Raw genomic sequence first — 13,781 nt, 5'->3', positions numbered from 1 at the left:
CAGACATCTTTTAGGGAAACACTAGCGACCTTCTCTCATTGGGTTAAGCCACGGAAGAGTAGCTAGCAGTTAAAGCATGTAGTTTTCTGCGTCGGTAGGGCAACTCTGTTTGGGGTGGATAGGTAGGTCTAACTTTTGAAAGTACATGCTCAGATTCTTAATGACGTCTTATATTTAATTATTTGCAAACATTGACAGTTTCGTTGTAAACAAGACACACTGATTTTGCATTGGATAAATATGATAAGATGAACACATACAGTACCAGTCAAAAGTTTGGACACACCAACTCATTCAAGAGTTTTTCTTTATTTGTACTATTTTCTACGTTGTAGAATAATAGTGAAGACATCAATACTATGAAATAACACATATGGAATCATGTACTAAGCAAAAAAGTGTTTAAATCAAAATATATTGTACATTTTAAAATTCTTCAAAGTAGCCACCCTTTGCCTTGATGCCAACTTTATACACATTCTCTCAACCAGCTTCATGAGGTAGTCACCTGGGATGCATTTCAATTAATATATGTGTTAAAAGTTACTTCAGGGAATTTCTTTCCTTCTTAATGCGTTTGAGCCAATCAGTTGTGTTGTGACAAGGTAAGGGTGGTATACAGAAGATAGCCCTATTTGGTAAAAGACCAAGTCCATATTATGGCAAGAACAGCTCAAATAAGCAATGAGAAACAACAGTCCATCATTACTTTAAGACATGAAGGTCAATCAATGCAGAACATTTCAAGAACTTTGAACGTTTCTTCAAGTGCAGTCACAAAAACCATCAAGTGCTATGATGAAACTGGCATTCACAAGGACTGCCAGAGGAAAGGAAGACTCAGAGTTACCTCTGCTGTAGAGGATAAGTTCATTAGAGTTACCAGCCTCAGAAAATGAAGTAACAGACACATCTCAGCATCAACTGTGCAGAGAAGACTGCGTGAACCAGGCCTTCATGGTCGAATTGAAACCACTACTAAAAGACACCAATAATAAGAAGAGACTTGCTTGGGCCAAGAAACACAAGCAATGGACATTAGACCGGTGGAAATATGTCCTTTTGTCTGAGTCAAAATTTGTGAGACGAAGAGTAGGTGAACGGATGATCTCCGCATACGTGGTTCCCACCTTGAAGCATGGAGGAGGAGGTGTGATGGTGTGGGGGTGCTTTGCTGGTGATATTGTCTGTGATTTACTTAGAGTTCAAGGCACACTTAACCAGCATGGCTACCACAGCATTCTGCAGTGATACGTCATCCCATCTGGTTTGCACTTGGTGGGACTATAATTTGTTTTTCAACAGGACAATGACCCAACACAACTTCAGGCTGTGTAAGGGCTATTTGACCAAGAAGGAGAGTGATGGCATAATGCATCAGATGACCTGGCCTCCACAATCACCTGACCTCAACCCAATTGAGATGTTTTGGGATGAGTTGGACCGCAGAGTGAAGGAAAAGCAGCCAACAAGTGCTCCGCATATGTGGGAACTCCTTCAAGACTGTTGGATAAACATTCCAGGTGAAGCTGGTTGAGAGAATGCCAGAGTGTGCAAAGCTGTAGGCAAAGGGTGGATACTTTGAATAATCTAAAATCTAAAATATATTTAGATTTTTTTTAACACTTTTTTGGCTACTACATGATTCCATAGTTTTGATGTCTTCACTATTATTCTACAATGTAGAAAAAAGTAAAAATAAAGAAAAACCCTTGAATGAGTAGGCTGTAATTTCAGTAATATGTGTGGTATTCAAAAATATTTTGGTGGTCTGCGAAACCACAACCTTCTGACCCGCAGCCCTGTGCGCTATTGTCACACCCTGACCATAGTTTGCTTTGTATGTTTCTATGTTTTGGTTGGTCAGGATGTGATCTGAGTGGGCATTCTATGTTACATATTATAAATAACATTCACTCCCTTAGCTTTACTATGATGATCCTGACCTCTGGCTTCAGCTGACACATAGACACAGAAAATTTACTTCAAATTGTTTCCTTTTTACACATTTAGAATATGACAGGAACATTTCGACAGCCTCCTGCTCCTCTCTTCTCTCAGTATCATTTCCACCAATGTATGCTTTGATCAACTTTTTGTCATGTATTTATATCTCATGTTTTTTCTCTTTTTCTTGCTATCTGTTTTCTCTGTTTCTCTGTGAATCTTTTGTCTTTCTCCTTCCTCTCCCTCCCTACTTCCATGTCTCCTTCCCTACCTCCCTTTCCGTCTGTCCATCACCCTGACTCCATCCCTCTCTCTCTCTGTCTGTCTCTCGCTTTACCCATCCCCGTTGGTTCCTCAGTGAGGAGTGTGAGGATGATGCATCCCATCAGTTCTGTTGTCCCTCCTCAGGGTGCAGTAGCCCCTCATCACGATAACCCGGCACTTTGATTGGTCTCTTGGCATCAAGCTGGACAGCTGATTGGTCTCATGGAGTCAAGCTGGACAGCAGCCAATCACCTGTCAGACTCTCAGTCTCTATGAGGGACTCCAGTTGAATGACACTGGACAGAGCCCCAGTCTGGATGGATTTAAATGGAATTATCCTTCTTTGGTTGCATGCAAATTTTAGTCTCATTGTGATAGTTGTTGTGATAGTGATTTACCAGAAAGTATAACTCAGTGGTAGTTAGGTTCATGAACTGTCATGTTTTCCTCACATACTGTATATCTCTGTCTCTTATTTGCTCACTGTCTGAGATCATTAGCTTTTCTCTGCTCATCTCACACCTGTCTCCTCAGTTTTAAAGTAGCCTAGTCATTATTTGTGTTCAGCAGCTACTACACTGCCACCAAAGTCTGTGAGAAGCTAGTTCTTATCATCACACAATGAGATTGAACAAAAAAAAGCTATTTCAACTGGTTGAATGTCCTGGTATTTGTTTTTGTTTGTTTAGAAATGTTAGAGGACATTGATCTTGATCTGAAATAAACATATCATAATTGGTGCAGAGAAGAATTTTAAAAAACGGTCCTAATGTACACCCATCATAATTTCCCACTGTAAATGTAGTTGTAGTGTAGACCTCGGGACAGCAGAGGGCACAGTGATTATAATCTCAATGGTAGATTTGTCCTACTGTACTTCTCAACTGTGTCTCTGAGACACATACAGTAATCGACCGGTAACTGTGGGCACGGGCATCTTCAATAAAATGTTGGTGACCAATAGAAAATGATATCTGTGTGTATTTATGATGTATGCCTGTTTTCTTTACTTGAATCACACATTAGGCCTACACATGAACACACCCACACACTCATGAAGGTATAGTAGTGCATTAAATCAGAAATGGAGTATGAAGTGACATAACACACCAGGTATCAAGCTATATAGACCTGACTCCATCCATTCATTGGTACCATTTGAATGGTACCCCCCCCCCTGACCCTTTCTCTCCTAGCTGTTCTGTTGTGACTGGTGTGTTTGTACTATTTGTCACTGTGTAATAGTGTGTAAGCCTGGCCGTCAGTCAGCTGGGTAATGCGAGAAGGAAAGAAACAGGGGGAGGGAGTGTGAGAGAGTTTGGGCGGGGTGAGTAAGTTCAGAGCTGTCAAAAGACTGTAAAGAATATATCCTTGCTGCTCTGAAGGGCGAGTGAGAGAATGTGAGTGTGTGTTTGTGAAGTGTGTGTGTGTTTGTTATCGCGCTTCACCAGTCTGTGTGGGACCTCTCTTTAACTGCAGCAGCAGCACGGTAAGGACTCTTGATTTCACTGCCAAACTTTCTGTACAGCGCAACAGAGATGACATGCTGTAACTAAGTTATGAGTGATTGTCAATTGGATTGTATGTAAAAACCTGTGTGTGTGCACTGTATGTGTTTATTATAGAGCTCACTGAGTCAGTATGACTGAGTCCCTATGCTGGACCTACTGTGTTACAAAGGCTGTTTAACTCAGCTCCAGTCTATGTCCTTGATGTATTTCTTTCTATTTGAACAGCTTCTATAGATAACATGACTGTGTATGGGCAGTTAACTGTACACAATGGTGTCTATTTTTTAAAAATATATATTTTATTTCACCTTTATTTAACCAGGTAGGCCAGTTGAGAAGAAGTTCTAATTTACAACTGCGACCTGGCCAAGATAAAGCAAAGTAGAAATACTGGTGTGCAAAAGAGCAGAAAAAAACAAATATGGGGATGAGGTCGGTAGTCAGTTGGATGAGCTATTTACAGATGGGCTGTGTACAGCTACTCTGACAGCCGATGCTTGGAATTAGTGAGGGAGATATAAGTCTCCAACTTCAGTGATTTTTGCAATTCGTTCCAGTCATTGGCAGCAGAGAACTGGAAGGAAAGGCGGCTAAATGAGGTGTTGTCTTTGGGGATGACCAGTAAAATATACCTGCTGAAGCACGTGCCAAGGTTGGGTGTTGCTATGGTGACCAGTGAGCTGAGATAAGGCGGAGCTTTACCTAGCAAAGACTTATAGATGACCTGGAGCCAGTGGGTTTGGCGACAAATATGTAGCGATGTGAAGATACATCAGGGTTATTGTAACGGCTCTCATCGGAATGAGTGGATCAAAGCGCAGCGTGAAAAGTGTTCATGATTTTATTGATCAAAGAAACACTCAAAGTAACAAAACAAAAGCAAACAGTTCTGTCAGGTAAACAGATACTAAACAGAAAATAACTACACACAAAACACAGGTGGGAAAAAGGCTGCCTAAGTATGATTCCCAATCAGAGACAATGATAGACAGCTGCCTCTGACTGGGAACCACACTCGGCCAAAAACAAAGAAATAGAAAACATAGAATGCCCACCCCAAATCACACCCTGACCTAACCAAATAGAGAAATAACAACACGACAGTTATTGGTAGTGTTCATTACAGTAAGTTCATGTTTGCGACAGTGAAAGGTTACATTCAGTAGTGATGAAAGCAGACCTGTCGTGTTCACGGTCTATAGATTGAAGTAGATTGAGTGAAACGCAGGAGTGTGATAATGAATAGCCGTTACCTGTGTTACACACACGCCTCTATGAAGAGGGAACGCAACACCCTGCTACAACTAAACTCTCAGTGAAGTGAAAGAGGTATGGACTGTAGGTGCGAGTAAGGATGACAACCGGCAGAATGTGGTACCGTTTACAAGGACTTTATTCCTTTACACGGTAATATGGGGAAAAGGGGCTGGACGGAACCAAAGCAAAGTAAATCTAAGCCTCCCCCCTCTCCTATCTTACCTGCCTACCCACTACTTACCTAATTTAGCACCGCCTGGTGCCCTAACCAAAATACAGGGGATGGTCCGCCCAGGTCTTACCTATTGTGCCTAGACAATGAATATACTACGGGTATATGTATGCCCGCAGGCCTCTTGCCTAAGCACTCCCTAGGTGCTTTCCCCTTCTCCCCTGTGAACAAATGAAACAGGATATTAAACAATTTCCCAAACAAACTAACAAAGGACATCAAATAAGCGCTACCTGAGCAACAAACATACCAACTCTCAGCAATGACCTCCCAGCAAAATCTCTCTAGCAAAATCTCTGCAATGACCTCCCAGCAATGACCTCCCAGCAATGACCTCCCAGCAATGACCTCCCAGCAATGACCTCCCAGCAATGACCTCCCAGCAATGACCTCCCAGCAATGACCTCCCAGCAAAATCTCTGCAATGACCTCCCAGCAAAATCTCTCCCTCCTGCACAGAACACTGGCTTTTATATAGCTTCTGAAGGAATGGGTAATTGGAGACAGCTGTGTCTTGACGAGGGGGCGGGGTCAGCTCTCCAATTAGCCCTGGAGTCGACCAATCAGCTGCTTGAGGGATTTCAGGAAGCCATTTCCTGAAATAAACACATGCAAATACACAAACTACAACACATAAACTGGGGAACGTAACACTGTGACGTAGTGTATGTCGTTAAAATTAAAGAGAGCACTTGGTGAGACCAGAGCAGATGGGTTATGTCAGTCCCTGTTTTGCCATCGCAAACACATACACACACACACACACAAGGCATGATGTAGTTACTGTATGTTGTAAGGAAATTGGACCAATGTTGCTGAAAGTAAAGAAAGAGAAGAGGGAATTAGGGTTTACAGCCTTTCAAATGTTCTGTATTGAGAGGGAAAAGTGAAACATTGAACGTTTGGTACAGTAGTGTGTATACATGTTACGACTTTCTCCTTGTTCGGGCGGCGTTCGGCAGGTCGACGTCACCGGTCTTCTAGTCTTCGCTGATCCACCTTTCATTTTACAATGGTTTTGTCTTTGTTCGCTACACACCTGGTTTTCATTCCCCAATTACTTGTTCATGTATTTAACCCTCTGTTTCCTGGTTATTTCCTGGTTATTTGTTGCCGGGTTTGGTTATTACGCCTTTTTTATGGCAGGTTTTGTAGCAGTGGCTTCTTCCTTGCCGAGCGGCCTTTCAGGTTATGTCGATATAGGACTTGTTTTTACTGTGGATATAGATACTTTTGTACCTGTTTCCTCCAGTATCTTGTCAAGGTCCTTTGCTGTTGTTCTGGGATTGATTTGCACTTTCGCACCAAAGTACGTTCATCTCTAGGAGAGAGAACGCGTCTCCTTCCTGAGGGGTATGACGGTCCCATGATGTTTATACTTGCATACTATTGTTTGTACAGGTGAACGTGGTACCTTCAGACGTTTGGAAATTGCTCCCAAGGATGAACCAGACTTGTGGAGGTCTACAATTTTTTTCTTAGGTCTTGGCTGATTTCTTTTGATTTTCCCATGATGTCAAGCAAAGAGGCACTGAGTTTGAAGGTAGGCCTTGAAATACATCCACAGGTACACCTCCAATTGACTCAAATGATGTCAATAAGCCTATCAGAAGCTTCCATGACATCATTTTCTGGACTTTTCCAAGCTGTTTAAAGGCACAGTCAACTTATTGTATGTAAACTTCTGACCCACTGGAATTGTGATACAGTGAATAATTATAAGTGAAATAATCTGTCAGTAAACAATTCTTGGAATAATTACTTGTGTCATGCACAAAGCAGATGTCCTAACCGACTTTCCAAAACTATAGTTTCTTAACAAGAAAGTTGTGGAGTGGTTGAAAAACAAGTTTTAATGACTCCAACCTAAGTGTATGTAAACTTCCGACTTCAACTGTATGTACAATATCAGTATGTGAGTAATGTCTGTGAGGGAACACGTTTTATGTTGGAGATTTTCAGAGAGTCAGTTAGATGGAGGAGTTGAATTAGTGGATGGAGTGTAGGAGGCAGGAGAATGCTGGAATCTGACAGATGAATTATTTGTTTGTTCTCTCACAGTATTCACTTCTTCTGAGTTCTACAATGAAAGTTATTCAACTCATGGGTAAATGTGTTAATTTCCTGTTACAGACATGATGTACAGTAAGAGCGATTGTATCTATGTTTCCATCATTACTAGAATATAGCTGTTTGATGATGTGACATTATCACCAAATTGCGGTGATGGTTCATACACAACATTGCCATAAGTATGTGGCCTTCCCCAAACTGTTGCCACAAAGTTGGAAACACAGAATTGTCTAGAATGTCATTGTATGCTGTAGCGTTAAGATTTCCCTTCACTGGAACTAAGGAGCCTGAGCCATGAAAAACAGCCCCAGACCTTTATTCGTCCTCCACCAAACTTTTGGCATTTGGCACTATACACTGGGGCAGGTAGCCTTCTCCAGGCATCCACCAAACTCAGATTTGTCCGTCGGACTTCCAGATGGTGAAGCGTGATTCATCACTCCAGAGAACGCGTTTCCACGGCTCCAGAGTCCAATAGCAGCGAGCTTTACACCACTCCAGCCAACGCTTTGCATTGTGCATGGTGATCTTCGGCTTGAGTGAAGCTGGTCGGCCATGGAAATCAATTTCATGAAGTTCCCGACGAACAGTTATTGTGCTGACGTTGCTTCCAAAGGCAGTTTGGTGAGTGAGGACAGACGATTTTTACACACTACGCGCTTCAGCACTTGGTTGTCCTGTTCTGTGAGCTTGTATGGCCTTCCACTTCGCGGCCGAGTTGTTGTTGCTCCTACACGTTTCTCCTTCACAATAGCAGCACATACAGTTGACCGTGGCAGCTCTAGCAGGGCAGATATTTGATGAACTGACTTGTTGAAAAGGTGGCATCCTATGCCAAGTTGAAAGTCACTGAGCTCTTCAGAAAGGCCGTTCTACTGCCAATGTTTGTCTATGGAGATTGCATGGCGGTGTGCTCATTTCTATACACCTGTCAGCAACGGGTGTGGCTGAAATTACAAGGTACAAATCTGTCATCCTGCCCCTGAACAGGCAGTTAACCCAGTGTTCCTAGGCCGTCATTGAAAATAAGACTTGCCTAGTTAAATAAAGATAAAATAAATAAAACATTTGGAAAGTATTCACACCTTTTCCACATTTTGTTACGTTACAGCCTTTATTCTAAAATTGATCCAATTGTTTTTCTCCCTCATCAATCTACACACAAAACCCCATTATGACAAAGCAAAAACAGTTTTTGGGATTTTTTAAATGGAAATATCACTTTTACATAAGTGTTCAGACCCTTTACTCAGTACTTTGTTGAAGCACCTTTGGCTGCCATTACAGCCTCAAGTCTTCTTGGGTATGTCGCTACAAGCTTGGCACACCTGTATTTGGAGAGTTCCTCCAGTTCTTCTCTGCAGATCCTCTCAAGCTCTGTCAGGTTGCATGGCTGTCTGCTCAAGTTTATACACCTGTCAGCTGAAATAGCCTGAATCCACTAATTTGAAGAGGTGTCCACATACTTTGGTATATACAGTGTAGCTTACATAAACTAAAGTCTGTTGTTGTTCTCTCTGGGTGGCTGGTCAGTGGTGTTTTCCTTTGATGGGTCTTGAAAATTATTGTTTTATTCTATCACTATTGCTGAAGCATAATGCTTGGGTTACTCTCAACTCCGGTGTCTGTCTGTGGGCTCTATTGTGGAGACAGAACAAGGAAGAGGTGAGGGACAAGTGAGGGGTGAAGGACAGACAGAGACAGAGGAGACAAAGGAGGTGGCATGTGAGAGGAGGCTGTTAAAGTGACATGTGGTCAGTCACAGTGCAGATCAATAAACTATCATGGTCTCTCATCGATGGCAGGGAGCTCATGTGGTTTTAAAGTCCCATTCACTCTGACCTGTTGTGGACCCATGAGATATGCTGCTGCCCTGCCTCTGCAACACACAGGCTGCCCATCAATAATGAATAAGGTGGGACACAATGGAACAGGCAGCAGGGGCCAACTAGCGAGGAGGTGACACTGTGTTTCACACTGCAGACAATACATTTCTTCCCCACTCACTTCTCTCCTCCTCTCCTCTCTGCTTCTCATCACATATTGTCAAAAGCACCTGCGGTGTCACACATCTGTTCCCCCAGAAAGCCTCCCATCGGTTTCTAATCCGAAATGAATCTGAGGTGAAGAGAGTTATGTTGGGACCTTATGAGTGTAACCTACCTGTAGGACCACAGGCGGCCTCAGTCAGTAGTAGCACTGTAACAGGACTACAGGAGGTTCATCCATCAGACATGAGGCTCTGATGTCATCTGTGCTATGGCCACCCTCATGATTTATACAACAAACGTTTTACTCACACATCCGTTGTTTTCTAAGTGTATTATGTAAACACAGACACAGTTATACCATGGGAAAAACATGAAAATATTGTAGCACCCATGGAGTTATCAAGACAGAGCAGGGCCGACTTCAAATGCTCTCATCCATAGGCAGCCATGTGAGTTTCAAGTTTGTGGAAGCAATTTTTTCTTCACCATTTGCATAGTAATGTAAGATAGGCTGCTATTCTTAATGTGATAAGTAGATTGCATAGTCATAATTTAGGCTAATAATATAACTCAGTCACTGTTAGCAAAACAGACAGTTCTGAACAATGTATGCCTGAGTGTGTCATGACATAGAGTAGGCCTAATGAGAGATATTTCTTCTCCTATCTTTGCATGGGAAAAATGTGGCATTTTATAAACACATTTCATGCAATTCTACTACATTTAATATGACTGGAGACATACTGCAACTTTGGTTTTAGAAGTGGGGGGACATCACTTTTTGGGTGGGGTCGGGTAAACACTCCAAAAAGCCTACCCGACTGCTCGGAGGCGTCCAAATGGTCCTAAGGCACACCGTTGTCTCGTTTTGTATCACATTCCAATTATAAAATGGGGGGGACAAAAATGCAATTTCAGAATTTAGGGGGGACTGTCCCGAGTGAAAGTTGCGCCCCTGGGCCTAGGCCTATTTAACTGCTTTTCACTGACTGCTGCAACTCAACAATCAGCTATTTGGTAGGCTATTTGTCATGCACACTACCCAAATTGCATGCTTAAAACAATCCACAGCTAATTTGTTTAATAACCTAATGACACTCTGTGGCCATATCATGCTGCTTTCTGGCGTTGTATTTTGAAATATTTTATTTATTTATATATAGGCACAAGTAGTTCTAAAGCTAATTTTGACCAATTTAATTCAACTTACTTTAGGGGAAGATAATCTTACACTAGCCTATTGGATGCACTGCCTTTGCCGACATCAATGTGAAAGTATCCTTGCATAAAACAGTTGGCATGTTTACAAGGACGAGTTCAAAGGTTAACATCAAATTCAAAGCAATCGGTGCACTGCCTAAACGGCTGACCGTTCAGGCAGTAAACTGTCTGGCACTTTCTCTGCTCTCTGCTTTCTTAAAATGAGAAAAGGGCGTGCAGCCTGGCAGTTACTCTCCCAAAGCCAGCCAATAGGCTAAACAGCCTTTGCATTTTAATCGGGATTGGAATGATTTGTCTAGTTTTTTGTAGCCTACTTTTACATTTTTGGTCTTTAAATAGGGTATGGCAACTGCCCTGGGTTTGAGTATGAGCTGAGATGAGGAGAGGAGTACAATGAAAGAGGATGTTCAGACAGTTATCATCAGTAGCCTAGAAAGCTTAGGTTGTTTTTTCATGTGTGATATTATGTAACCTATGTTTAGATATGGCTGGGAGACAGACATGAAAAGGCCATCTGTGCCCTCCTGTGTGATGTGGCAGCCAGCGTGGTGTCCCTATCTTGGTGTATAACTGTGTGGCTTTGTCACCAACTTCTGTGTCCAAACTGTCCATGTTTTCCACTCCATAAAAGGGGCACTGGTTTTCGTGGTGCACTGCGGTAAGTCGCAGACTATTTATACAGTAAAAGGGAACACAGACCTGCAATAGAGACTGGGTGTGTGAGTTTAGTCTCTAACTACAGTAGTCTGCCCAGTGTTATACATTTATGTGCTGTATGTATAAACACTGAGAAGATTTGTTGAAACACACACTTGTAGCATTATGGTTATGATGACTGTCCGTCACTCACAGCCCACAATGCATCTACACCCACCTAAACCATGTTAACGGTCAATCCATCGTCATGGCAACTATGCTCCTCATCCCATCAACTGCCTCCCCACCCACATAGGTCTCACGGCAACCGTCACTATGCAACCCCCTCCTCCTTCTCTGTTTCTCCATTTGTGAGGATGCGGGGGCAGAGAAAGAAAGAGGGATTAGAAAAGCTAGAGTGAGAGATGATGATACATCCGGAAAAATCAGATTTTTAAGTAGAGTGGAGATGTTGAGGTAGAGGGTGGATTTCAACAAAGCTTCAGATCTGTACAGAGCTGCTAAATAATATTACATTCTTAGAGAAGTCTGATTAAACATAAATAGACTAAAAGGAAGTTGTCTTTATACACAAGGTACATTAATACAGAACATCTTGTAGTTCTAACATAACTTTAGATACATTACCTCTTATAGTTTAAACACAAGGTACATCAATACAGTACCTCTTATAGTTCAAACACAATGAGGCCGCCATCCCCGTCATTTGCAGGAGGGAAAAACGGAGAGATCATGGACGACGGTCCGGGCGCCTTGTAAGGATCCGTTGCCGAGCGGGTAATCTACCTTTACCATCGGTCCTATTAGCCAACGTGCAGTCAATAGATAATAAAATATACGAACTACGAGCACGTATATCCTACCAATGGGACATTAAAAACTGTAATATCTTATGTTTCACCGAGTCGTGGATGAACGAAGACATGAATAACATACAGCTAGCTGGTTTTAAGCTTTTTCGGCAGGATAGAACAGCGGCCTCTAGTAAGACAAGGGGTGACGGCCTATGGATATTTGGAAACAACAGCGGGTGCACGAAGTCTCAAGGTTTTTCTCAACTAAGGTAGAGTATTTCATGATAAACTGTAGACCACACTATTTACCAAGAGAGTTTATATTTTTCGTAGCTGTCTATATACCACCGCAGACCGATGCTGGCACTAAGACCACACTCAATGAGCTCTATCCGGCCATAAGCAAACAGGAAAACGCTGATCCAGAGGCGGTGCTCCTAGTAGCCAGGGACTTTAATGCAGGGAAACTAAAATCAGTTTTACCTAATTACTATCAGTATGTTAAATGTACAACCAGGGGAAAATAAAATCTAGACCACCTTTACTCCACACACAGAGATAAGTACAAAGCTCTCCCTTGCCCTCCATTTGGCAAATCTGACCATAATTCTATCCTCCTGATTCCTGCTTACAAGCAAAAACTAAAGCAGGAAGCACCAGTGACTCGGTCAATAAGAAAGTGGTTAGATGAAGCAGATGCTAAGCTACAGGACTGTTTTGCTAGCACAGACTGGAATATGTTCCAGGATTCTTCCGATGACATTGAGGAGGACACCACATCAATCTCTGGCTTCATCAATAAGTGCATCGATGACGTCATCCCCACAGTGACCTTACGTACAGTACATACCCCAACCAGAAGCCATGGATTACAGGCAACATCTGCACTGAGCTAAAGGGTAGAGCTGCTGTGTTCAAGGAGCGGGATTGTAACCCGGAAGCTTATAAGAAATCCCTCTATGCCCTCCGACGAACCATCAAAAAGGCAAAGCCAGGACTAAGATTGAATCGTACTACACCGGCTCCGACGCTCAATGGATGTGTCAGGGCTTGCAAACGATTACAGACTACAAAGGGAAGCACAGACACGAGCTGCCCAGTGATAAGGACCTACCAGACGAGCTAAATTACTTCTATGCTCGCTTTGAGGCAGGTAACAATGAAACATGCATGAGAACACCAGCTGTTCCAGGACGACTGTGTGATCATGCTCTCCATAGCTGATGTGAGTAAGACCTTTAAACAGGTCAACATTTACAAGGCCGCAGGGCCAGATGGATTACCAGGATGTGTAATCCAAGCATGCGCTGACCAACTGGCAAGTGTCTTCACTGACATTTTTAACCTGTCCCTGACTGAGTCTGTAATACCAACCATGTTTCAAGCTGACCACTATAGTCCCTGTGTCCAAGAACAACAAGGTAACCTGTCTAAATTACTATTGACGCATAGCACTCACATCTATAGCCATGAAGTGCTTGAAAGGCTGGTCATGGCTCACATCAGCACCATTATCCCAGAAACCCTAGACCCACTCCAATTTGCATACTGCCCCAACAGATCCACAGATGATGCAATCTCTATTGCACTCCACACTGCCCTTTCCCACCTGGACAAAAGGAACACCTATGTGAGAATGCTATTCATTGACTACAGCTCAGCGTTCAACAACATAGTGCCCTCAAGCTCATCACTAAGCTAAGGACCCTGAGACTAAACATCTCCCTCTGCACCTGGATCCTGGACTTCCTGACAGGCCGCCCCCAGGTCGTAAGGGTAGGGATCAACACATCCGCCACGCTGATCCTCAACACGGGGGCCCCTTAGGGGTGTG

General features: G+C 42.8%; 1 protein-coding gene across 3 annotated transcripts in view; it reads left to right on the top strand.

The window, feature by feature from the left end:
- Nucleotides 1-13,781, top strand: part of LOC110532489 (IQ motif and Sec7 domain ArfGEF 2) — a 62,219-nt gene that overhangs the window by 33,131 nt on the left and 15,307 nt on the right. The window contains exon 1 of one of the 3 annotated variants that reach the window (XM_036988506.1): nucleotides 3,599-3,700. The exons of the other annotated variants lie outside the window; for them this stretch is intronic. The gene's annotated coding sequence lies outside the window, so the exon portion shown is untranslated. Of the gene's footprint in view, nucleotides 1-3,598; nucleotides 3,701-13,781 lie in introns of those variants that run through there. 3 annotated transcript variants of the gene reach the window in all.

The sequence above is a fragment of the Oncorhynchus mykiss genome, chromosome 9, assembly GCF_013265735.2.
Source record: "Oncorhynchus mykiss isolate Arlee chromosome 9, USDA_OmykA_1.1, whole genome shotgun sequence".
NCBI classification, from domain to species: Eukaryota; Metazoa; Chordata; class Actinopteri; order Salmoniformes; family Salmonidae; genus Oncorhynchus; species Oncorhynchus mykiss.
The sequence above is the reverse complement of the archived record's forward strand: the minus strand, read 5'-3'. Positions and strand labels throughout refer to the sequence as shown.